This window comes from Lucilia sericata, unplaced genomic scaffold (genome assembly GCF_015586225.1).
Source record: "Lucilia sericata isolate MDLA Ls3-8-SP2 unplaced genomic scaffold, ASM1558622v1 Contig001333F_arrow, whole genome shotgun sequence".
Lineage (NCBI taxonomy): Eukaryota > Metazoa > Arthropoda > Insecta > Diptera > Calliphoridae > Lucilia > Lucilia sericata.
The window spans coordinates 70535-96601 of NW_023995278.1; the positions used below are offsets into that span (position 1 = coordinate 70535).

The 26067-nt window shown below is 30.6% G+C and overlaps 1 protein-coding gene across 2 annotated transcripts in view; it reads right to left on the reverse strand.

Moving 5' to 3' along the window:
* LOC119610995 (transcription factor HIVEP3) overlaps positions 1-26067 on the reverse strand; it is a 62488-nt gene that overhangs the window by 31218 nt on the left and 5203 nt on the right. Inside the window, exon 1 of one of the 2 annotated variants that reach the window (XM_037966442.1) lies at positions 1129-1323. The exons of the other annotated variant lie outside the window; for it this stretch is intronic. The gene's annotated coding sequence lies outside the window, so the exon portion shown is untranslated. Of the gene's footprint in view, positions 1-1128; positions 1324-26067 lie in introns of those variants that run through there. 2 annotated transcript variants of the gene reach the window in all.

Consider the following 26067-nt stretch of genomic DNA (forward strand, 5'->3'; position numbering starts at 1 on the left):
ATCTTTAGGATCTTGAGCTGGTGAAACATTTCATTAGGAAATCTTGAGTGTTTAGAGTTCAAGATCTGTAGAAGAATCTTGATCTAATGTTTGAGCTATCATGAGCTATTGAACGATTTCTTTAGGATCTTGAGTTGGTGAAAGATTTTATTTGGGAACTTTGAGTGTTTAGAGTTCTAGATCTGATATCATCTAATTTTCGATTTCTTGATCTTGAGCTAGTGTTACATTGCTTTAGAAAATCTTGAGCAAGTGAACATTTCTTTACAAAATCTTGAGCTAGTGAAAGCTTTTATAAGGAAATCTTGAGCTGAGTTCTAGATCTGTTTCAGTGTTCAGAGTTCTAGATCTGCAGAAGAATCATGAACTAATGTTCCAGATGTCTCAATCCCTATAAAAATTTCTTTCGAAAAACTTTTTTCTTCGGGAGGAAAATGAATGCTATAGTTTTCTACTCAACTGCAGTATTCCTGTTCTATTGTGTCATCGTTGTTATTTTTTTGTTGTTGTTGTGAGTAATAATAATCGTCTATATATGTATGAGAGAGTATCTATGTGGGTATGGGCGAGTTTTTTTGCTTTTTGAGAACGTATGTATGTATGAGAGTGAGTGTTGTTTAACTCAAGTGGTTTTCGTCGATATGACGTATATTCATAAATTGTTGTTGTTGTTGGTGGTATTTTCTGGTTTTACTTTATGTTATTGTTGTTGTAGGGTATTCCTCTTGTTTATTTCAATGTATAGATAGTATATGTGTGTGTGTGAATTTTGTATTTTTTTTCAAAACTGTGGTAATTTAGTTTTAGTTTTTTTGTTGTTGTTGTTTGTGATTCGTAGCCGTCAAGTGGGTTGTATGGAATTCAAAAGAAATTCTTAAAATTTTCTTAGAATAAAAACGACTTTACAGATCGTTGTCTAGTCTTTGTCATATTGTTGTTTTTGTTTTGACTTTTTCTGTTTGTTTTTAATCTTAAAATTCACAGATTATTTTTAATGACTTGATGGGTTGGTTGTTGTTGATCTTTTAAATCATTTAAACGCTAAAAATAGATGTTTTTCTTGTTGTTGTTGCTTTTTTTTTGTAAAAAGTCAATAAAATAAAAATTAAGAAAAATAACAACACTCACTTGTATAATAGAAGACTTGATAAAGTATTTATATTCCAGACATGATCAGTTGTTAAGCTGTTGTTGGTTAATTTTTTCAAACACTTTTTATTGGGAAACGCAACATTTTTGTTAATTTCTTTTTTTTTTCAAAAAATTTTATTAAAAAATATTTTTGTATTTGTTTTATTTTGTACTTGTTTTATTTTGCAAACATTTCATTTTCAAATTAATTATTCAACTTAATTATTTATTTATATTTAAACATGTTTTAAAAAAATACAGTGGACGTCCAATAGTACGTACACTCTTTATTACGAATATCCAATAATACGAATGGCAAAATTGTTGCATTGTCTACTCTATAGTACGAATAAAGTCACAATTTTTCTGTTCGATTGTACGAATAACGCATTTTTTATGGGAATTTTGGTTTTATTTACGTATGAATGAAGTTTTTATTATGTTTTTATTTTATTATTTCGGTATCATTCACCTTAAGCTCAGTAATTTTGAAGTTTTTTTTGTATTTATTACAAGTGTTTTGTATTTTTAAAAATCCTATACACACAATTTACTGCATGTATATTTACAAATCAACAATTATTTAGTGTTATTAATTTATTTTATTGGAATTTTGATGACCCAAGAGAAGAAATTAAATTGGATGATAACGCCAATGAGGAAAGTATTTTATTAGTTCCCGACAATAACTCTGCTGAGAACAATATTGAAGCCTCAAAAGCGCTGTTATTGAAAAAGCCGTAAGAATCATTTTACAATGTAATAAACATCGATGTTAAATGATGGTTTTTTATAATAAGTAAAATGATATTTATATACATATGTATGTATGAACTGTTAATTTTGAAAGTAGTGTGACTCCACATTCCAAACAATGGATTTAAGGATAACTATTCTAATTTTTAAGAGAAAATTATAAATTAGAGAATTGTGGTATATTCCATTCAAGTTTCAAATAAAAGTTTTATGTAATCTGAACATTTTAATACATTTTAGAACACATATGTAAATTGCAAGTTGTCTTTGGCACACATCTTTTTAAAAACATTAAAATTTAAAACCTTCTACATATATCTCATTTCAACCATTGGACTCACGATACTTTCAAAATTAACAATTCATATACGTAAATATGTCCCTTTTATGCCTGTTTATGTACAAGAAATTTATTTAAAATAATACACATTTATTATATTTTGTTCCGTTATGTAATTTTTCATGAAAAATAAATAAAATCCAATATTTTATGTGTATTATTTGAATTTAAACATACAAAATGTGTTGTTCAATAATACGAATTTTTCGGTATTACGAAAGGGCCTGACACTATATAATTCGTACTAGTGGACGTCCACTGTACACTGTAAATTATTAATATTTTTCTGCTGTTGTCACGATTGTATAAATTAATTTATATTTTTTTTATTTTTGTTTTAATAATATTTTATATTTCTACAATTTCTATATAATTTCTTATTAAAACTTTTTTCTTAGAAATTCTTTTTATATTTCTATATACATTTTTTTATTTATTTTATTCATTTCATTGCCGCTTCTTCCTCTCCCTTCTTCTTTAATTATTTAAATTATACCACACTTTTTCACAATAATAATAAATTTTTTTTATTATAAAAACACGTCCGTCGGTCGCATTCTTACTATTCAATAAATATATATATTTAATAAAAAAAAGCGTTTTAAATTTTATAATAGAAAAATTATTATAGAAAAAAATTTATAAAAAAAAGAGCAAGCGAACGCGCGTTTTAGTTTGAAAAATTCAACACATTGCCACTCAAAGTACGATCAACAACTGTTTGGATGTGCTACCGTAGCAGTATTTGTTTCGATCATACTATAAACACATAGCTACACCAACACTCATACTCACCAACACTCAGCTACATATAGACGTTTTAAACATACAGACAATAGCGTACATACATAAGTACATATGGATATGAAATGAAATGAAATGAATTGGTTGCTATTGTCGTCGTCTTCGTCTTTTGGCTAGACGTCAGTCTGGCAGTCTTTTGCTTTGGCAGCAACAACAACAATACGAAATAACCAACAGGTCTATAAAGTTTAACTAAGCAGACAGACAGTCAGCCTTATAGACAACAGATACGTTTATACTACATACACACTTACAGCTACACAACAGAATCGAGCAATCAAGCAGTTAAATCAAATAAACTACATACGCTCAACTAAGTAATGGCCACCGTTGCCAGAGGAAGAAAAACGATATTTTGATGTGGATTTCAGAAGATAATTTTAGTTAAAAAGCTAAATTCTAGATCTAGATATGAGAATTTTAAGTCTATAGTTTAGTTGATAGTCTAGTCTGTAGTCTAGTCTATAGCCTAATCCATAGTTTAGTCCATAGTATAGTCTATAGCCTAATCCATAGTCTAGACTAAACAATAGATTATAGTCTAGTCTATAGACTAGTCTATAGTCTAGTCTATAGTCTAGTCTATAGTCTAGTCTATAGTCTAGTCTATAGTCTAGTCTATAATCTAGTCTATAGTCTAGTCTATAGTCTAGTCTATAGTCTAGTCTATAGTCTAGTCTATAGTCTAGTCTATAATCTAGTCTATAATCTAGTCTATAGTCTAGTCTATAGTCAAGTCTATAGTCTAGTCTATAGTCTAGTCTATAGTCTAGTCTATAGTCTAGTCTATAGTCTAGTCTATAGTCTAGTCTATAATCTAGTCTATAGTCTAGTCTATAGTCTAGTCTATAGTCTAGTCTATAGTCTAGTCTATAGTCTAGTCTATAGTCTAGTCTATAGTCTAGTCTATAGTCTAGTCTATAGTCTAGTCTATAGTCTAGTCTAGTCTATAGTCTATAGTCTAGTCTATAGTCTAGTCTATAGTCTAGTCTATAGTCTAGTCTATAGTCTAGTCTATAGTCTAGTCTATAGTCTAGTCTATAGTCTAGTCTATAGTCTAGTCTATAGTCTAGTCTATAGTCTAGTCTATAGTCTAGTCTATAGTCTAGTCTATAGTCTAGTCTATAGTCTAGTCTATAGTCTATATAGTCTAGTCTATAGTCTAGTCTATAGTCTAGTCTATAGTCTAGTCTATAGTCTAGTCTATAGTAGTCTAGTCTAGTCTATAGTCTAGTCTATAGTCTAGTCTATAGTCTAGTCTATAGTCTAGTCTATAGTCTAGTCTATAGTCTAGTCTATAGTCTAGTCTATAGTCTAGTCTATAGTCTAGTCTATAGTCTAGTCTATAGTCTAGTCTATAGTCTAGTCTATAGTCTAGTCTATAGTCTAGTCTATAGTCTAGTCTATAGTCTAGTCTATAGTCTAGTCTATAGTCTAGTCTATAGTCTAGTCTATAGTCTAGTCTATAGTCTAGTCTATAGTCTAGTCTATAGTCTAGTCTATAGTCTAGTCTATAGTCTAGTCTATAGTCTAGTCTATAGTCTAGTCTATAGTCTAGTCTATAGTCTAGTCTATAGTCTAGTCTATAGTCTAGTCTATAGTCTAGTCTATAGTCTAGTCTATAGTCTAGTCTATAGTCTAGTCTATAGTCTAGTCTATAGTCTAGTCTATAGTCTAGTCTATAGTCTAGTCTATAGTCTAGTCTATAGTCTAGTCTATAGTCTAGTCTATAGTCTAGTCTATAGTCTAGTCTATAGTCTAGTCTATAGTCTAGTCTATAGTCTAGTCTATAGTCTAGTCTATAGTCTAGTCTATAGTCTAGTCTATAGTCTAGTCTATAGTCTAGTCTATAGTCTAGTCTATAGTCTAGTCTATAGTCTAGTCTATAGTCTAGTCTATAGTCTAGTCTATAGTCTAGTCTATAGTCTAGTCTATAGTCTAGTCTATAGTCTAGTCTATAGTCTAGTCTATAGTCTAGTCTATAGTCTAGTCTATAGTCTAGTCTATAGTCTAGTCTATAGTCTAGTCTATAGTCTAGTCTATAGTCTAGTCTATAGTCTAGTCTATAGTCTAGTCTAGTCTATAGTCTAGTCTATAGTCTAGTCTATAGTCTAGTCTATAGTCTAGTCTATAGTCTAGTCTATAGTCTAGTCTATAGTCTAGTCTATAGTCTAGTCTATAGTCTAGTCTATAGTCTAGTCTATAGTCTAGTCTATAGTCTAGTCTATAGTCTAGTCTATAGTCTAGTCTATAGTCTAGTCTATAGTCTAGTCTATAGTCTAGTCTATAGTCTAGTCTATAGTCTAGTCTATAGTCTAGTCTATAGTCTAGTCTATAGTCTAGTCTATAGTCTAGTCTATAGTCTAGTCTATAGTCTAGTCTATAGTCTAGTCTATAGTCTAGTCTATAGTCTAGTCTATAGTCTAGTCTTTAGTCTAGTCTATAGTCTAGTCTATAGTCTAGTCTATAGTCTAGTCTATAGTTTAGTCTATAGTCTAGTCTGTAGTCTAGCATATAGTCTAGTCTATAGTTTAGTATATAGTCTAGTCCGTAGTCTAGCATATAGTCTAGTCCGTAGTCTAGCATATAGTCTAGTCTATAGTCGAGTCCAATATATAGTCCAGTTTATAGTTTAGTATATAGTTTACAGGCTAGACTATAATCTAGTCTATAGTTTAGTCTTTATTCTAGTCTATTATCTACTCCATAGTCCAATATATAGTCCTGTTTATCGTCTAGTATATAGTTTACAGGCTAGACTATAGTCTAGAATACCGAACTTAAATCTTAGATCGATCTTCATGAAATTTGGTAGAGATATTTTGGTTTTTATAAAATTTGTTTACATCGAATTTGATTTCAGTGTCGTACATTATCTTGTTTTCAATAGATGGATGGGCATGGCTTGATCCTCTTAGAATCTAATAAGCATTCTGAATATAAATTTTGGATATGGTATAATTGTAAAACTTACTGAAAGTCGGGTTTCAAAACAACGTACCTGAAAGGAAAAAGAAATAATTTTTTTAATTCAAATTTCAACAAATTTCGTTAATGAACATTTGATATCAAACGATTTTCCGTTTTAATAGTTTTGTGAATCTGGCATCCTTTTATAGAACAGATATCAATTATACTTATTATATATATTTAGTGGTACTCTAGCTATTCTTTTTTATATATAATTGTTGCTTTAATACTCATGTATTCAATAGTTACGATCACAACTAAGACTATGACTCTCGATCGTTTTGTGTATGATTTTGCTCTAGACATTTAACAGTCGTTCATTGTCTTCTTGTCATTAGTTGCTTGCACACTTATTCACTAATTTACTTTGACAATTAAGTTGGTTGCTGTTATTATTGTGGTGACTTTTTTTTGCTATTTAATCAAGCAGAAATCCATTAAGTGATTTAACTTAATACACATACCATATTAAAACAAATAACTGCTTATAAAGTTTTATAAAACAATTGATTTAGATTTGTTTTCAATGTTTTTTTAAAACTGTTTGCCGGATTTGTTTATTACTTTTGATTTTCTTATTTGGTGTCTTTATTTAGTAGTCACTGTTAATAAACTCAAAGTTTACATGGAGTTTCCTGTATAACTGTTGAGTAAATATAAGTTTGGAATCGTTAGTGTTGTCATATAGAGTATACAAACATTTGTATCGTTTAATTATACATACGAGGGTTGTTAAGTTTGTTTTGAGTAAAAACTATTATTTAGATGTGGTTCCCAAAATTTACTCTCGTTTTTAACATCAAGAATAGGAAGAACCTCTTACTGACCCTCAAAATTGTTTGGTCAGGATTCCTCTCTCTAGCTTTTTACGTTTGGATTTCGATTTTTCACTAAAAATTAAATTTATCTCAAAATATTCGATTTTTTACCGAAAATTTTATTATTCATTAAAAACTCATTTTTTCGAGTAAAATTTGGATTTTCGTTGAAAATTCGAGTTTTCACAAAAAATTCGATTTTCACTAAAATTTCACCGAAAATTCGATTATTCTTTAAAAAGTGGATTTTTTACTAAAAAGTGGATTTTTCACTAAAAAGTGAATTAATTTTTCACTAAAAAGTGGATTTTTCACAAAAAAAATCAATTTTTCACAAAAATTTAAATTTTTCACAAAATTTCAATTTTACACTAAAAATCCAATTTTTCACTAAAAATCCAATTTTTAACAAAAAATCAAATTTTTCCATTTTTTACTAAAATTCTGAATATTTTACTAAAAAGTGAATTTTTCACTAAAAAGTGGATTTTTCACAAAAAATTAAATTTTTCACTAAAAATCCAATTTTTCACTAAAAATTCAATTTTTCACTAAAAATCCAATTTTTAACAAAAAATCAAATTTTTTAATTTTTTACTAAAATTCTGAATATTCACTATTTTTTTATAAAATTTTAACTTTTTCACAAAAGATCTAAGTTTTAGTTAAAAAATCCGATACAAAGGTTAATTATTTCCAAAAAGAATATTCGAATAAGATCTCAAGGAGTAGTGATTCATCAAAATATTCAGAATATATCTTGAATACATTTAGCTCTAGTCCCCATAAAAGGTACCCTTTAGAAAATGACAGATAATTTTAAAAAGAAACGATATCACTCTGTCAAATTTCAAGAGGATCGGTCTATAATTTCCGAAAAAGGGGTTACGTGTTGCTAGTTCAGTTTATTGTCAGTAAATCGTATTAAAATGTTATTGGTATTAAGATAAAATTCGACAAAAATAATTTGTCATAAAAAAATTGATTGAAGCCCCCTGTCCAAAATTGATCGAAGCCCCCCTTAAAGTCCCTCATCCGAATAGCAGCCCGGATGTTCATATTAATATTGATTTATACGATTCAGTTTAAATCTAATAAATGAGTAAGTCGCGTTAAGAAAAAGGGATCGTTCCTGAATGTCTCAAGTCCATATATGTATATATATAGGGCTACAATCCGAGTTCGGTTCATAATTGATCCAAGACCCCATTAAAATCCCTCATCTGAAAATCACCCCAATGTTCATATTAAAATAGATTTATGTGATTTACATGATAATACAATTCAGCTTAAATCTAATAAATCAGTAAATCGCGTTAAGAAAAAGGGATAGTTCCTGAATGTCCCAAGTCTATATACATAGAGGTCTACAATACGAAATTCTCTTTAAATATAGATACATATGTACATGTAATTTTGGATATTTAAAATTCACTTCTTACTTGTTCTTTTCGTGTTAAGAATCTAGTTTATCGCCTACTACAACCGATTCTCAAGGCCTTTTGAGATAATATCGTTTGCAGTTCGCGAAAAACTAATGATAACTTTAAAACCATGTAGTAACCCTCGTTCAAGCATTTTTTTATTATTAAGTATTCCATACTTATCAACAGTTCAAATTCTTATTGTTAAGTCGGGTCGTGTAACTGCCGACGTTCTTATTATTTTCATCGGTTTTTAGATTCGTTTCGTTAGATATTTTATTTCAGTGTTTTTTTCAGTTCATTTGTTTTGTACATTTAACCGTTTTGTAGTGGTGTTTGACGGCTCTGATAATGGTTATATTATTCAGAAGTAGACATATTGTCCATATGTATAGTGAGAAGACTGAACTTGGGGCGACGACGAAGACGGCGACGGACATGTTGTAGACATTGTGTTGTCGCCGTTTTCTTAATACAAAATACGTAAAAAAATATAAAACTACAAGTAATTTTGTTTTTCGTTTTTTTTTTCACAATTGGTGTTGGACTTATTGGACATATGGATGAATATGTACGTTTTATAGGTATGTAACGACAACGGAACAGAGTTGCCAGGCCTCGGTATTTCTAAGGTCACAATTTGGCCTTAAAAATACCAACCAATTCTATTATACTTAAGTAATAATATATCAAAAGAGTCTTCGTTTTCAAAAACTTTTCTTAAAGTTATTGCTTTTGCTTTTTATAACTTCTGGCAACTCTAGCCGCTAGAGTGTAGGTAGTTTTATACGATGGTATAAATGCATTTAGCTACATTTTGTGTAAATATCCACATTTGAGGGTGTGTGTTTGTCACAATTTAAGGTTATTTAGTATGTAATTTTTTTTCTTATAGCTAAATTTTTTTGTTGTTATATTTTCGGTATATATTTCGTTAATGTTTTGTTGCTGCTATTTTGTCTGGTTATACCATTTAAGAGGGAATTCCTTTATATTGCGTTCAATGATAACAAAATATGTGTGTATGTTTCAATAAGAACTTATAAAACCCGGTCAGTCATACAATAGTCTTGGGAATTTTCGTTGATAATCCAGAGTTACTATTTTCATACTTTTTTTGTGTTTTAATGACCTTAACACACACACACATAATTTCCCGAAATCTTTTGTGTGTTTTTCAAACGGTTTTGAAAACCCTATAGTTTTTACATTTGTTGGGAAAATGTCATTGCATTTTCATTTACCATGAGACTTATTGACGTTTATGTTTTTTTGTGAATTTTTATGTTTATTCTTTTACATTTAATGTTTTTCTATATTCTATTCAATTGATTTTAATTGAATGGGGTCAGGGGTTAATTGTCTGCTAATAATGCCAACTTGTATAAACATAATGTGTAAAAAATGTGATTTTTTGCAGTTTTCTGCAAGATTATAGACAAGACTGTAGCCTGGAATAAAGACCAGACTATATACTCGACTATAGACTAGACTATGGACTAGACTATAGACTAGACTAAAGACTAGACTATAGACTAGACTATAGACTAGACTATAGACTAGACTATAGACTAGACTATAGACTAGACTATAGACTAGACTATAGACTAGACTATAGACTAGACTATAGACTAGACTATAGACTAGACTATAGACTAGACTATAGACTAGACTATAGACTAGACTATAGACTAGACTATAGACTAGACTATAGACTAGACTATAGACTAGACTATAGACTAGACTATAGACTAGACTATAGACTAGACTATAGACTAGACTATAGACTAGACTATAAACTAGACTATAGACTAGACTATAGACTAGACTATAGACTAGACTATAGACTATACTATAGACTAGACTATAGACTAGACTATAGACTAGACTATAGACTAGACTATAGACTAGACTATAGACTAGACTATAGACTAGACTATAGACTAGACTATAGACTAGACTATAGACTATACTATAGACTAGACTATAGACTAGACTATAGACTATACTATAGACTAGACTATAGACTAGACTATAGACTAGAATATAGACTAGACTATAGACTAGACTATAGACTAGACTATAGACTAGACTATAGACTAGACTATAGACTAGACTATAGACTAGACTATAGACTAGACTATAGACTAGACTATAGACTAGACTATAGACTAGACTATAGACTAGACTATAGACTAGACTATAGACTAGACTATAGACTAGACTATAGACTAGACTATAGACTAGACTATAGACGACTATAGACTAGACTATAGACTAGACTATAGACTAGACTATAGACTAGACTATAGACTAGACTATAGACTAGACTATAGACTAGACTATAGACTAGACTATAGACTAGACTATAGACTAGACTATAGACTAGACTATAGACTAGACTATAGACTAGACTATAGACTAGACTATAGACTAGACTATAGACTAGACTAAAGACTAGACTATAGACTAGACTATAGACTAGACTATAGACTAGACTATAGACTAGACTAAACTAAAGACTAGACTATAGACTAGACTATAGACTAGACTATAGACTAGACTATAGACTAGACTATAGACTAGACTATAGACTAGACTATAGGCTAGACTATAGACTAGACTATAGACTAGACTATAGACTAGACTATAGACTAGACTATAGACTAGACTATAGACTAGACTATAGACTAGACTATAGACTCGACTATAGACTCGACTATAGACTAGACTATAGACTCGACTATAGACTCGACTATAGACTCGACTATAGACTCGACTATAGACTCGACTATAGACTAGACTATAGACTAGTCTATAGACTAGACTATAGACTCGACTATAGACTAGACTATAGACTAGACTATAGACTAGACTATAGTCTAGACTATAGACTAGACTGGACTATAGTCTAGACTATAGACTAGACTGGACTATAGTCTAGACTATAGACTAGACTAGACTATAGACTAGACTATAGACTAGACTATAGTCTAGACTATAGACTAGACTACTAGAGACTAGACTACTAGAGACTAGACTACTAGAGACTAGACTACTAAAGACTAGACTACTAGAGACTAGACTACTATAAACTAGACTACTATAGACTAGACTACTGTAGACTAGACTACTATGGACTAGACTACTATTGACTAGACTACTATAGACTAGACTACTGTAGACTAGACTACTAGAGACTAGACTACTAGAGACTAGACTACTAGAGACTAGACTACTAGAGACTAGACTAGTAGAGACTAGACTACTAGAGGCTAGACTACTAGAGACTAGACTACTAGAGACTAGACTACTATAGACTAGACTACTATAGACTAGACTACTATAGACTAGACTACTATAGACTAGACTACTATAGACTAGACTACTATAGACTAGACTACTGTAGACTAGACTGCTATAGATTAGAGTACTATAGACTAGACTACTATAGACTACACTACTATAGACTAGACTACTATAGACTAGACTACTATAGACTAGACTACTATAGACTAGACTACTATAGACTAGACTACTGTAGACTAGACTACTATAGATTAGAGTACTATAGACTAGACTACTATAGACTACACTACTATAGACTAGACTACTATAGACTAGACTACTATAGACTAGACTACTATAGACTAGACTACTATAGACTAGACTACTATAGACTAGACTACTATAGACTAGACTACTGTAGACTAGACTACTATAGATTAGAGTACTATAGACTAGACTACTATAGACTACACTACTATAGACTAGACTACTATAGACTAGGCTACTATAGACTAGACTACTATAGACTAGACTACTATAGACTAGACTACTATAGACTAGACTACTATAGACTAGACTACTATAGACTAGACTACTGTAGACTAGACTACTATAGACTAGACTACTATAGACTAGACTACTATAGTCTAGACTACTATAGACTAGACTACTATAGACTAGACTACAGTATACTAGACTACTATAGACTAGTGTACGATAGACTGGACTATAGACTGTAGACTGAGATATAGTCTAAACTATAGACTAAACTACAATCTAGAATAAGTACAGACTGCTTAAACCCAACTACTCGGTTCAGCAATTCCTTTCTGGTTTTTATAAACACTTGATTTGTCTGAATAATCCCAATTAGTACCTTTTTTCTAAACATGTATTAGTACAAGCGTACTTAATATTAAAATATGCTACTTTTTATATTTGTTGCCTCGGTTATGTGGCGCTAATTTTTTCTATTCAAATATAATTTTGCAATAACAATTTTTTTGTTAAGTCACTTTTAAGAGATTAAAATCGAAAGATATCGAAAAAGTGGAATATATTAAATTTAACTAGATTTTAATATTCAAAGCAAATAAAAGAAATTTGCATTTAATTTTTATTGTATTGTTGTATGTATATTTTATAATAAAATTTATGAAAAAAATACTTTGAGTGTATTTAAGCGTGGATTTAAAACGTCACGACAACAAAAAAAAAATCAGCAAAAACTGTAGAAAATAAAATCCAAAAAAATAAACATACAAATCAAACAATAAGAGTAAATATTTTAAACACCGACAAAGTGACGACATTTTATGTTGAAAAAAATCATTTGATCGTGGATTTCAATGACACAGCGGCAGTATTAGCAGCTTCCAGCCACTACTACATTTACACAGAACAAAAAAAAAAAATCTCAGATATAATACAGCACAATGGGTCTTAAACACAACACCCCCTCCAGCAGCATGTATTATAACAGCTAAACTAAAACTCCCTGCTCTTGCGCCTTCCCCTTGATCATTTTTAAAGCACAAATAGCCATAGATATTGGCAAACCATTGATTAACTTGGCCACAGTCGTTTTTTTTAAGTTCGACTTTGTTTTTTCTTAATTGTTTTTGTTTTGTTTTGCTCTAATGAAGATCATGAATCAATAAAACCAGTTTTTTCAGTTTGTTTGTTGTTGTATTGGATCCGCGTATTTGTATGTTCAGTAGCTTAAGGCAACCAACGATCAGCCAGTCAGCCAACAAAACAACCAAGCAACCTCCATCAACAAACACCATTCAAAAAACAAGAAAGACCATTTGATCATTAATGATGATCATCATTTAACAAAGTCATGACTAAATATACACACATTCATACAAACAGTTTGACGAACCGGCAAAATAAGAAAGAAAGACTTAATAAATGCTACAAAATGTAAAATAAAAATCATCTCATATAGACAGACTTAAAAAACAGTCATACACTCGAATACCTTACACGATCCTCAATGTACGTGATCAAACTTTAACAAAAACAACACAAAAAAAAAAAAATTAAGACGAGTATGAAAACGAGCAAGAAAAAGATCAACAGAAAAGTAGTGGTTCGATGACATTACACATGACACAACAATTCCGTAAGAAGCATATGAAAATAAAAGCAAAAACTATTCATGACATTGCACAGTGGGTTAGAATAACAGTTAATAGGTTTATAATTTTAAACAGAGGTACAGAAAATGGATCCGTTGTTAATGAATAAACATTGCCCTAGAATATCGACTGGACCAGAGACGTCAGTATAGACGTCACTATAGATTAGATTAGACTATAGACTAGACTATAGACTAGACTATAGACTAGACTATAGACTAGACTATAGACTAGACTATAGACTAGACTATAGACTAGACTATAGACTAGACTATAGACTAGACTATAGACTAGACTATAGACTAGACTAGACTATAGACTAGACTATAGACTAGACTAGACTATAGACTAGACTATAGACTAGACTAGACTATAGACTAGACTATAGACTAGACTATAGACAAGACTATAGACTAGACTATAGACTATACTATAGACTAGACTATAGACTAGACTATAGACTAGACTATAGACTAGACTATAGACTAGACTATAGACTAACTATAGACTAGACTATAGACTAGACTAGACTAGACTATAGACTAGACTATAGACTAGACTATAGACTAGACTATAGACTAGACTATAGACTATACTATAGACTAGACTATAGACTAGACTATAGACTAGACTATAGACTAGACTATAGACTAGACTATAGACTAGACTATAGACTAGACTATAGACTAGACTATAGACTAGACTATAGACTAGACTATAGACTAGACTATAGACTAGACTATAGACTAGACTAATAGACTAGACTATAGACTAGACTATAGACTAGACTATAGACTAGACTATAGACTAGACTATAGACTAGACTATAGACTAGACTATAGACTAGACTATAGACTAGACTATAGACTAGACTATAGACTATGACTAGACTAGACTAGACTATAGACTAGACTATAGACTAGACTATAGACTAGACTATAGACTAGACTATAGACTAGACTATAGACTAGACTATAGACTAGACTATAGACTAGACTATAGACTAGACTATAGACTAGACATAGAATAGAACTATAGACTAGACTATAGACTAGACTATAGACTAGACTATAGACTAGACTATAGACTAGACTATAGACTAGACTATAGACTAGACTATAGACTAGACTATAGACTAGACTATAGACTAGACTATAGACTAGACTATAGACTAGACTATAGACTAGACTATAGACTAGACTATAGACTAGACTATAGACTAGACTATAGACTAGACTATAGACTAGACTATAGACTAGACTATAGACTAGACTATAGACTAGACTATAGACTAGACTATAGACTAGACTATAGACTAGACTATAGACTAGACTATAGACTAGACTATAGACTAGACTATAGACTAGACTATAGACTAGACTATAGACTAGACTATAGACTAGACTATAGACTAGACTATAGACTAGACTATAGACTAGACTATAGACTAGACTATAGACTAGACTATAGACTAGAATATAGACTAGACTATAGACTATAATATTGACTAGATTATAGACTATAGATTAGACTATAGACTAGATTATAGACTATAGATTAGACTATAGACTAGATTATAGACTATAGATTAGACTATAGACTAGACTATATGCTAGACTATGAAGTAGACTTAACTGTTAGTGTTAATATTTTTTGCTTTATTAATGTTATTTACATTTTTTGGACCATAGTGCAGCTATTTGGCGTCAAATTGTTATTTCTTTACATGTTTTCTTCCTTTTAAACATTTTAGTTTAAATTAAAACGGTGTTGGTTGCCATAATCATTATAAAAATGTTTTAAATCCAAAAATTTTCTGCAAAATTCAAAAGAAATTTTAATACAAATAAAACTGAAAAATGGTTTCCTGCAAACACATCATTTAACCTTAAACTTGGCAACTCTGTTGTGATCACTTAACAGTGGTGATCAGTATTTTAAATATTTCAAACAACAATAACAACTACATGCGATCACAATAAATTGAAACACAAAAAAAATAAAATAACAACACACTGTTGAATAAAAAGCACTTGCTTTATAGAAACAAAAAAATATAAATAAAACTCGAACTAGCAACAACAATAAAAACGAACAACAAAACAATACTCGTATAATAATAACAAGTCTGGCAGTTTTATATATATTTTTTTCAATTCGTTGCTACACCAAAATTGAGGGAATCTCGCCTTTGTGGCGACTTTTTCATCATACAAAAAAATACCAACCTAAGCAACTAACAGATACAAGATACATTTAAACATACATACATACAACAATATCAATGTATGTATGTTTGTATGTAGAGTATTTGATCGTACATTTAGTATGTGAGTACAAGTTGAAAAAAAATATATAAATCAGTTTGTTGTTTTGTAACACATTTTCCTCTCTCTCTCTCGTATATACGAAGTGACTGACTGACAGGGTGATCGTGAGTGTGTGTTTGTATGGCAACAACAACGACAACAATAGCAACAATAATATTGATAATAGTACAAGTAATAATGAAAACAACAACGAGATTTTTATAGCAGAAGATCACTCAGACTTACGTCGCCACTGAAAGATTAGTGTTTATAAACCGGTTAACCGGTTAACCGAAAAACCGGTTTTTATTGCATATTTCGGTTTTTCGCAAACCGGTTTTTTAAAACATTGGTTTTCGGTTAACCGGGTTATCCGGTTTTTAAGTCTCGGTTAACCGGTTTCAAAAAAATCTAATTTTTAGTACAAAATTTTATGTTTTCTTTGATATTTTATTGTGATTTTTAAAAATTTTGGATAGATAATTTTAAACATTATTTTCCGTTTGTGCATATGAAAACAGACCTAAGATTGTTAAACAAATATTATCTATACTTACTTGTTTACTGCGTGAGTATAGTAAAAATCGAGAAGTTTCTCAAACGTTCTCAAAACGGACTTTATTTATCGAAACATAAGGATTGTTGTTGCCGTCCGAGAACTTATGCTGCTGGGGTTTTTCACAAACTGTAATGGCGCTTAGGTTGATTGACAGGAAGTCAGAATGACACCTGTCAATATTCCTAAGCGTCATTCACAGTAATTTGAACAACCACAGGCGTAGTGAGTGGAGGGAGGTCACTGTCTATGTCGAGACAATCGTCGCGAACCTGAACACTGTTTATAGTTCTGGGCATAATTTTTGCTATTGATATATATGGTCAATTTATCCCTCGTATGGCAACTTCCATATACCTAACGAATCAATAATATCTTCAGATCTATATAAGTTTGTTTTCTTATGATATATTAATGTACATATCTATACTAAAAAATGCAAATATCTTATTAAGTAATTTATAATATTTCGCAAAATGACATTTTTCAACTATATATTATAATATTTTAAAGATTTCCAAACATTTCGGTTAACCGGTTTAACCGGTTTTTTATACTCGGTTAACCGACAAACCGGTTTTTTAGAAATGGTTAATTTTCGGTTAACCGAAAAACCGGTTTTTCCAAAAGTCGGTTTTTTATAAACACTATGAAAGATACAACAAAAACTAAAGAAGAAATAATAATAACAAAAACAACAGCAACAACAACAACAACAATGACAGCAATAAGTTTAGCATGTTGTCCGTCCGTCCGTCTGTCTGTTCAACTGGCAAACGACAACAAGATTTATATTGTTGTATGATACTCTTGTTATTGCTGTTGTAGTTGTTGTTGTTGTTGTTAATCTATTTATCTATCTATCCATCTAGTATCTGGCAAACAAACCAAACAATCTAACTACAAAGCAAACTGTTTGAATAGATTGCCTGTTAGCTGTACGAGTTAAATACGAACAAATACACACATACATACACACATTAATATCTAATTGTTTAATATTTATTTGTCATTTTGTCGGTCGGTTGACTCCTCTGTCTAACTGACGCACTGTCTGTCCCTCTGTGTAGTTTTTTTTTTTACTTTTTGTACCAAAGACTATTTTTGTATAAATATTTTTCATTATAAAAATTTTATATTCGATGAGTGTATGGGTGTGATTAGTGATAGATAGGGGTTTCCGTAACTCACATACCGACAATTATAATTTATTTATGTTTTTTTTTTTTTTTTTTTTGAAATTAAGTATTTGACTTGTGCTAAACTAATTTTAATTAATCTATTTAATGAAATTTAAAACAAAACATTACAAATTTATTATTGAATTTAACATTAGACTGTTTATGGTAAAACATTGTACATTGTTCAAATATTTGATGATATACATGAATACATACAAATGTATATCAATCGTACAAACATTTCACTTTCATTCAAATAATAATTTACTTAATTAATTATTGTTTAATTAAATGAGAATTTTCTAAAATACTTGATTCAAGCACAAGTCTGTCAAGTAGAAAATCTTAATTTTAGATTTTCTCAAGTTTTTTTTTTGGTATAGAGTCATCGGACTAGATAATAAACTAGGCTATAGCATCCTATATAGACTGTACTAGATAATAAACTAAACTAGGTTATAACTAGACCATCGACTGGGCTTTAAACTAGATCATATTACAGACTACAGAATAGGTTTTAGCCTAGATTATAGGCTAGTCCGTAGAATGGACTTTGGACTATAATATAGACCAGTTCATGGGCTAGACTATACTCTAGACTATAGACCAGATTATAGACTAGACTATAGGCCAGACTATAGACTAGATTATAGGCTAGACTATAGACTAGACTATAGATTAGACTATAGACTAGACTGTAGACTAGACTATGGATTAGACTATAGACTAGACTATAGACTAGACCATAGACTGGACTATAGACTAGACTATAGACTAGACTATAGACTAGACTATAGACTAGACTATAGACTAGACTATAGACTAGACTTTAGACTAGACTTTAGACAAGACTTTATAGGCTTTAGACAAGACTTTATAGACTTTAGACTAGACTTTAGACAAGACTTTACGCTATTTTTAGACTAGACTAGAGACTAGACTTTAGACTAGACTTTAGACTAGACTTTAGACTAGACTTTAGACTAGACATTAGACTAGACTTTAGACTATATTTTAGACTAGACTTTAGACTAGACTTTAGACTAGACTTTAGACTAGACTTTAGACCAGATTTTAGACTAGACTATAGACTAGACTTTAGATTAGACTTTAGACTAGACTTTAGACTAGACTTTGACTAGACTTTAGACTAGACTTTAGACTAGACTTTAGACTAGACTTTGACTAGACTTTGACTAGACTTTGACTAGACTTTAGACTAGACTTTAGACTAGACTTTAGACTAGACTTTAGACTAGACTTTAGACTAGACTTTAGACTTGACTTTAGACTAGACTTTAGATTAGACTTTAGACTAGACTTTAGACTAGACTTTAGACTGGTTTTAGACTAGACTTTAGACTAGACTTTAGACTAGACTTTAGACTAGACTTTAGACTACACTTTAGATTACACTTTAGACTAGACTTTAGACTAGACTTTAGACTAGACTTTAGACTAGACTTTAGACTAGACTTTAGACTAGACTATAGACTAGAATTTGGACTAGACTTTAGACTAGACTTCAGACTAAACTTTAGACTTGATTTTAGACTAGACCTTAGACTTGTCTTTAGACTAGACATTAGTCTTAGATACGACTTTTGACTGAATTATAGACTAGACTTTAGATTAGACTTTTGACTAGATTTAAGAATGGACTTTGGACTAAACATTTGGCTGCACTATATACTATATATAAACTAGATTTTATACTAGACTATATACTTGATATTAGACTTTTTCAGCTTTTGTTATATTTTCGGTTTACCTTCAAAATCTACAACATTAGATAATTTCCAATTCCGTTCTTCCCACAAAAAAACACCACCAATCATTTCCCTCTATCGTATTGTGACGTCAATAAATTAAGGAAAAAATAAAACATACTTTCTTTTGACATGCCAAATTATTTACAAAAATTTATTTCCCCTGAAAATTCTTTAGAAGTTTTTCTTTGCTCTTTTTAATTTTATTAATAAATAATTTTTTTTAAATCTGCTATACTCTATCAACACCTTAATTATTAAAATAATCACTAACACTATTACACTTAGCCTCAATTATACATTTGTATTGGTTTGTGCCAATCAACTCAAGTGGGTTGAAGTAATAAAAAAAATCAACGAAAAAAAAAAATAAATAAATAAAATACAAATAAAAAAAATACAAATAAATTTGCTAAAAATAAATTCATATACAAATAGCAATAAAACAAAACGAAACAAACTCGAAACAGAACATGTTCAAAAACATGCCAAAATCGCAAACAACAAGTCCAACAACAGCAACTCATATCCGCACAGCCAAACAGAATTTTAAATAGTAAAAAAACACAAGTTTTTTAAATTCGATTTTTTTATTTTTTGTAAATTTTTGTGCAAATGCCAGCGAAAACTGACGTAGATATTGTTGTATCGCCACTAACTCAAAAATAGTTTTAAAAACATACGAAATAAATTTGTATTTTTGTTTTTTTGCACTCTCGTAAGAGGGGTACAATGGGTCAGAATGTAAAAAAAAATAAAAAAATTAATTTTAAATTTCAAGACTCATTCGATCTATAGTTTAGTCTATAGTCTAGCCTATAATTTAGTCTGTAGTCTAGCCTATAGCTTAGTCTATAGTCTAGCCTATAGTTTAGTCTATAGTCTAGCCTATAGTTTAGTCTATAGTCTAGCCTATAGTTTAGTCTATAGTCTAGCCTATAGTTTAGTCTATAGTCTAGCCTATAGTTTAGTCTATAGTCTAGCCTATAGTTTAGTCTATAGTCTAGCCTATAGTTTAGTCTATAGTCTAGCCTATAGTTTAGTCTATAGTCTAGCCTATAGTTTAGTCTATAGTCTAGCCTATAGTTTAGTCTATAGTCTAGCCTATAGTTTAGTCTATAGTCTAGCCTATAGTTTAGTCTATAGTCTAGCCTATAGTTTAGTCTATAGTCTAGCCTATAGTTTAGTCTATAGTCTAGCCTATAGTTTAGTCTATAGTCTAGCCTATAGTTTAGTCTATAGTCTAGCCTATAGTTTAGTCTATAGTCTAGCCTATAGTTTAGTCTATAGTCTAGCCTATAGTTTAGTCTATAGTCTAGCCTATAGTATAGTTTAGTCTATAGTCTAGCCTATAGTTTAGTCTATAGTCTAGCCTATAGTTTAGTCTATAGGCTAGCCTATAGTTTAGTCTATAGTCTAGCCTATAGTTTAGTTTATAGGCTAGCCTATAGTTTAGTCTATAGTCTAGCCTATAGTTTAGTCTATAGTCTAGCCTATAGTCTAGTCTATAGTCTAGCCTATAGTTTAGTCTATAGTCTAGCCTATAGTTTAGTCTATAGTCTAGCCTATAGTTTAGTCTATAGTTTAGCCTATAGTTTAGTCTATAGTCTAGCCTATAGTTTAGTCTATAGTCTAGCCTATAGTTTAGTCTATAGTCTAGCCTATAGTTTAGTCTATAGTCTAGCCTATAGTCTAGTCTATAGTCTAGCCTATAGTTTAGTCTATAGTCTAGCCTATAGTTTAGTCTATAGTCTAGCCTATAGTCTAGTCTATAGTCTAGCCTATAGTTTAGTCTAAAGTCTAGCCTATAGTTTAGTCTAAAGTCTAGCCTATAGTCTAGTCTATAGTCTAGTCTATAGTCAAGTCTATAGTCTAGCCTATAATTTAGTCTATAGTCTAGCCTATAGCTTAGTCTATAGTCTAGCCTATAGTTTAGTCTATAGTCTAGCCTATAGTTTAGTCTATAGTCTAGCCTATAGTTTAGTCTATAGTCTAGCCTATAGTTTAGTCTATAGTCTAGCCTATAGTTTAGTCTATAGTCTAGCCTATAGTTTAGTCTATAGTCTAGCCTATAGTTTAGTCTATAGTCTAGCCTATAGTTTAGTCTATAGTCTAGCCTATAGTTTAGTCTATAGTCTAGCCTACAGTTTAGTCTATAGTCTAGCCTATAGTTTAGTCTATAGTCTAGCCTATAGTTTAGTCTATAGTCTAGCCTATAGTTTAGTCTATAGTCTAGCCTATAGTCTAGTCTATAGTCTAGCCTATAGTTTAGTCTATAGTCTAGCTTATAGTTTAGTCTATTATCTAGCCTATAGTTTAGTCTATAGTCTAGCCTATAGTCTAGCCTATAGTTTAGTCTAAAGTCTAGCCTATAGTTTAGTCTATAGTCTAGTTTAGTCTATAGTCTACCCTATAGTTTAGTCTATAGTCTAGCCTATAGTCTAGTCTATAGTCTAGCCTATAGTTTAGTCTATAGTCTAGCCTATAGTTTAGTCTATAGTCTAGCCTATAGTTTAGTCTATAGTCTAGCCTATAGTTTAGTCTATATTCTAGCCTATATAGTCTAGTCTATAGTCAAGTCTATAGTCTATCCTATATAGTCTAGCCTATATAGACTATATAGGCTAGACTATAGACTAGACTATAGACTAGAATATAGACTAGTCTATAGTCTAGTCTATAGTCTAGCCTATATAGTCTAGTCTAGTCTATAGTCTAGTCTATAGTCTAGTCTATAGTCTAGTCTATGGTCTAGTCTAGTCTAGTCTATAGTCTAGTCTATAGTCTAGTCTATATTCTAGTCTATAGTCTAGTCAATAGTCTAGCCTATATAGTCTAGTCTATAGTCTAGCCTATATAGTCTAGTCTATAGTCTAGCCTATATAGTCTAGTCTATAGTCTAGCCTATATAGTCTAGTCTATAGTCTAGCCTATATAGTCTAGTCTATAGTCTAGCCTATATAGTCTAGTCTATAGTCTAGCCTATATAGTCTAGTCTATAGTCTAGCCTATATAGTCTAGTCTATAGTCTAGCCTATATAGTCTAGTCTATAGTCTAGCCTATATAGTCTAGTCTATATAGTCTAGTCTATAGTCTAGCCTATATAGTCTAGTCTATAGTCTAGCCTATATAGTCTAGTCTATAGTCTAGCCTATATAGTCTAGTCTATAGTCTAGCCTATATAGTCTAGTCTATAGTCTAGCCTATATAGTCTAGTCTATAGTCTAGCCTATATAGTCTAGTCTATAGTCTAGCCTATATAGTCTAGTCTATAGTCTAGCCTATATAGTCTAGTCTATAGTCTAGCCTATATAGTCTAGTCTATAGTCTAGCCTATATAGTCTAGTCTATAGTCTAGCCTATATAGTCTAGTCTATAGTCTAGTCTATAGTCTAGTCTATAGTCTAGTCTATAGTCTAGTCTATAGTCTAGTCTATAGTCTAGTCTATAGTCTAGTCTATAGTCTAGTCTATAGTCTAGTCTATAGTCTAGTCTAGTCTATAGTCTAGTCTATAGTCTAGTCTATAGTCTAGTCTATAGTCTAGTCTATAGTGTAGTCTATAGTCTAGTCTATAGTCTAGTCTATAGTCTAGTCTATAGTCTAGTCTATAGTCTAGTCTATAGTCTAGTCTATAGTCTAGTCTTTCGTCTGTTATAAATTTCAAAAAACATTTCTCTTAATTATTTTATACCCATTGTGCATTTAGCATGGGTTAGCTAAATGTCTTAATTACTCTATTCTGTTTATATTTAAACATTCTGTGATCTCAGTCATCAGCTATTGTAAATTGCTGTTGTTGTTGTAATTGCGGTTTGTTTTCGTACATAGAATAATAAAAATAAAAAATTAAATAAGTTACAAATTTCAATTAAATATTTTAGTTTCACCAATTTGTAGCATCAAATAGTAGCAACGTTTTGTTTTTATTTTCCCCCGGTTGAGTGTCTATTAATAAAAATTGGCAACTCTAAAAATTTCGTTAGTTTTTTTTTCGGATAGATTTCTGCACTATTAGAATGTGCTGAATGCATTACGTATGAAAAGCAAAACAATTTTTGAAATAGCCAATTTATATTTATAGCAGCACACTTTTGACAATAGAAGATGTATACTAGAATATGGCAACGCATAACAGCTACACACATGTGCAATTTTATAAAAAGAATTAAATTTTTTATAATTGAAATATAATTTGCACAATCATAAGATTTTGCAAAAAACCGAAAGAATTTCTATTGCAATCTTTATTGTCGGGATACTTAACGTTAAGCTATTCAATCAAATAATTCCTGTAATTCCTTAGATTGGATCATTTAAGGGTTAAACACACAATTTTTCGTTATCAGATTTTATTGTAGTTTCAGCTACTGCTTACAATTTACTTGTTTTATTAATTTACAAATTCGATTTAAACTTTTTAAATTTTATAAAAGAAAAATTCCGTTTAATTTTTAACTTTAGTTCGGTCGTTTTATCTGTCATATTTAACTAGCTACAGTATTGTTCGAAACCCAAGCTACTTTTTCAATAACAAATGGCTTCAAAGCCATTTAAGAATGATTATTTTATTATTAAGTTTCCCAAAAGTTCATATGTTTCGCACAATACTGTATGTAGTTAAACTAAAAGTGTGCTGTAATCAATTGACTGACGATAATGTATAAATTTTCGTTTTTAAAAATAACATTACGATTACAATTCATTTTTATTAAAAGTTGTTTTTGCTATAAGTATGTATAGCTAACTAAATAATCGTTGCTGTTATAGTCATTGTTTAAACAATTACTATACAGACAATGTGGTGTTGATTGCTGATGTATTAATGTTTACTTTTTATTAAATTGTAAAATATTATATGAATGCATATGTATGTGTATAAATCCATGTACATTCGTATGATTGCATAGTTATTCGTTCGTACTTTTTATTTGGTTTAACATTTAATTTTCTTGTATTTAATAACAATTGATTTGTATTTGTTTAACGATTGTTAATTAATAATATTGGGTGTTAGAATAAGTAAGGGCCTTCTAGTCTGTAGAGTAGTCTATAGTGTATAGTCTAATTGTAGTATAGTCTAGCTTAAAGTCCAGTCTAAAATCTAGTCTAATATCTAGTCTAGTCAAAGGTCCAGTCTAACTTAGTTTAAAGTCTAGTCGAAGGTCTTAACGATACTAGTCTATAGTCTAGTATAAAGTCTGATCTAAAAATTAGTCTAGTTTATAAGTCTTAAGTCTATTTTATAGTCTGGTCTAAAGTTATTCTAAAGTCTTTCCTAAAGTCGAATGTAAAGACTGGTCTAATGTCTAGTCTAAATTTTTGTCTAAAGTCTAGTCTAAAGTCTAGTCTAAAGTCTAGTCTAAAGTCTAGTCTAAAGTCTAGTCTAAAATCTAGTCTAAAGTTTAGTCTAAAGTCTAGTCTAAAGTCTAGTCTAAAGTCTAGTCCAAAGTCTAGTCTAAAGTCTAGTCTAAAGTCTAGTCTAAAGTCTAGCCTAAAGTCTAGTCTAAAGTCTAGTCTAAAGTCTAGTCTAAAGTCTAGTCTAAAGTCTAGTCTAAAGTCTAGTGTAAAGTCTAGTCTAAAGTATAGTCTAAAGTCTAGTCTAAAGTCTAGTCTAAAGTCTAGTCTAAAGTCTAGTCTAAAGTCTAGTCTAAAGTCTAGTCTAAAGTATAGTCTGAAGTTAGTCTAAAGTATAGTCTAAAGTCTATTCTAAGTAGTCTAAGTCTAGTCTAAAGTCTAGTCTAAAGTCTAGTCTAAAGTCTAGTCTAAAGTCTAGTCTAAAGTCTAGTCTAAAGTCTAGTCTAAAGTCTCGTCTAAAGTCTAGTCTAAAGTCTCGTCTAAAGTCTAGTCTAAAGTTTAGACTATAGTCTAGTCTGGTTTAATGTCTAGTCTAAATTTTAGTCTAAAGTCTAGACTAAAGTCTAATCTAACGTATAGTCTTAAGACTTATTTATAGTCTAGTCTAAAGTCTAATTTTAAGTCTAGTCTATAGTGTATTCTAAAGTCTAGTCTATAGTCTAGTTTAAAGTCTAGTTTAAAGTCTAGTTTAAAGTCTAGTTTAAAGTCTAGTTTAAAGTCTAGTCTATAGTCTAGTCTATAGTCTAGTCTATAGTCTAGTCTATAGTCTAAAGTCTAGTCTATAGTCTATAGTCTAGTCTATAGTCTAGTCTATAGTCTAGTCTATAGTCTAGTCTATAGTCTAGTCTATAGTCTAGTCTATAGTCTAGTCTATAGTCTAGTCTATAGTCTAGTCTATAGTCTAGTCTATAGTCTAGTCTAGTCTAGTCTAGTCTATAGTCTAGTCTATAGTCTATAGTCTAGTCTATAGTCTAGTCTATAGTCTAGTCTATAGTCTAGTCTATAGTCTAGTCTATAGTCTAGTCTATAGTCTAGTCTATAGTCTAGTCTATAGTCTAGTCTATAGTCTAGTCTATAGTCTAGTCTATAGTCTAGTCTATAGTCTAGTCTATAGTCTAGTCTATAGTCTAGTCTATAGTCTAGTCTATAGTCTAGTCTATAGTCTAGTCTATAGTCTAGTCTATAGTCTAGTCTATAGTCTAGTCTATAGTCTAGTC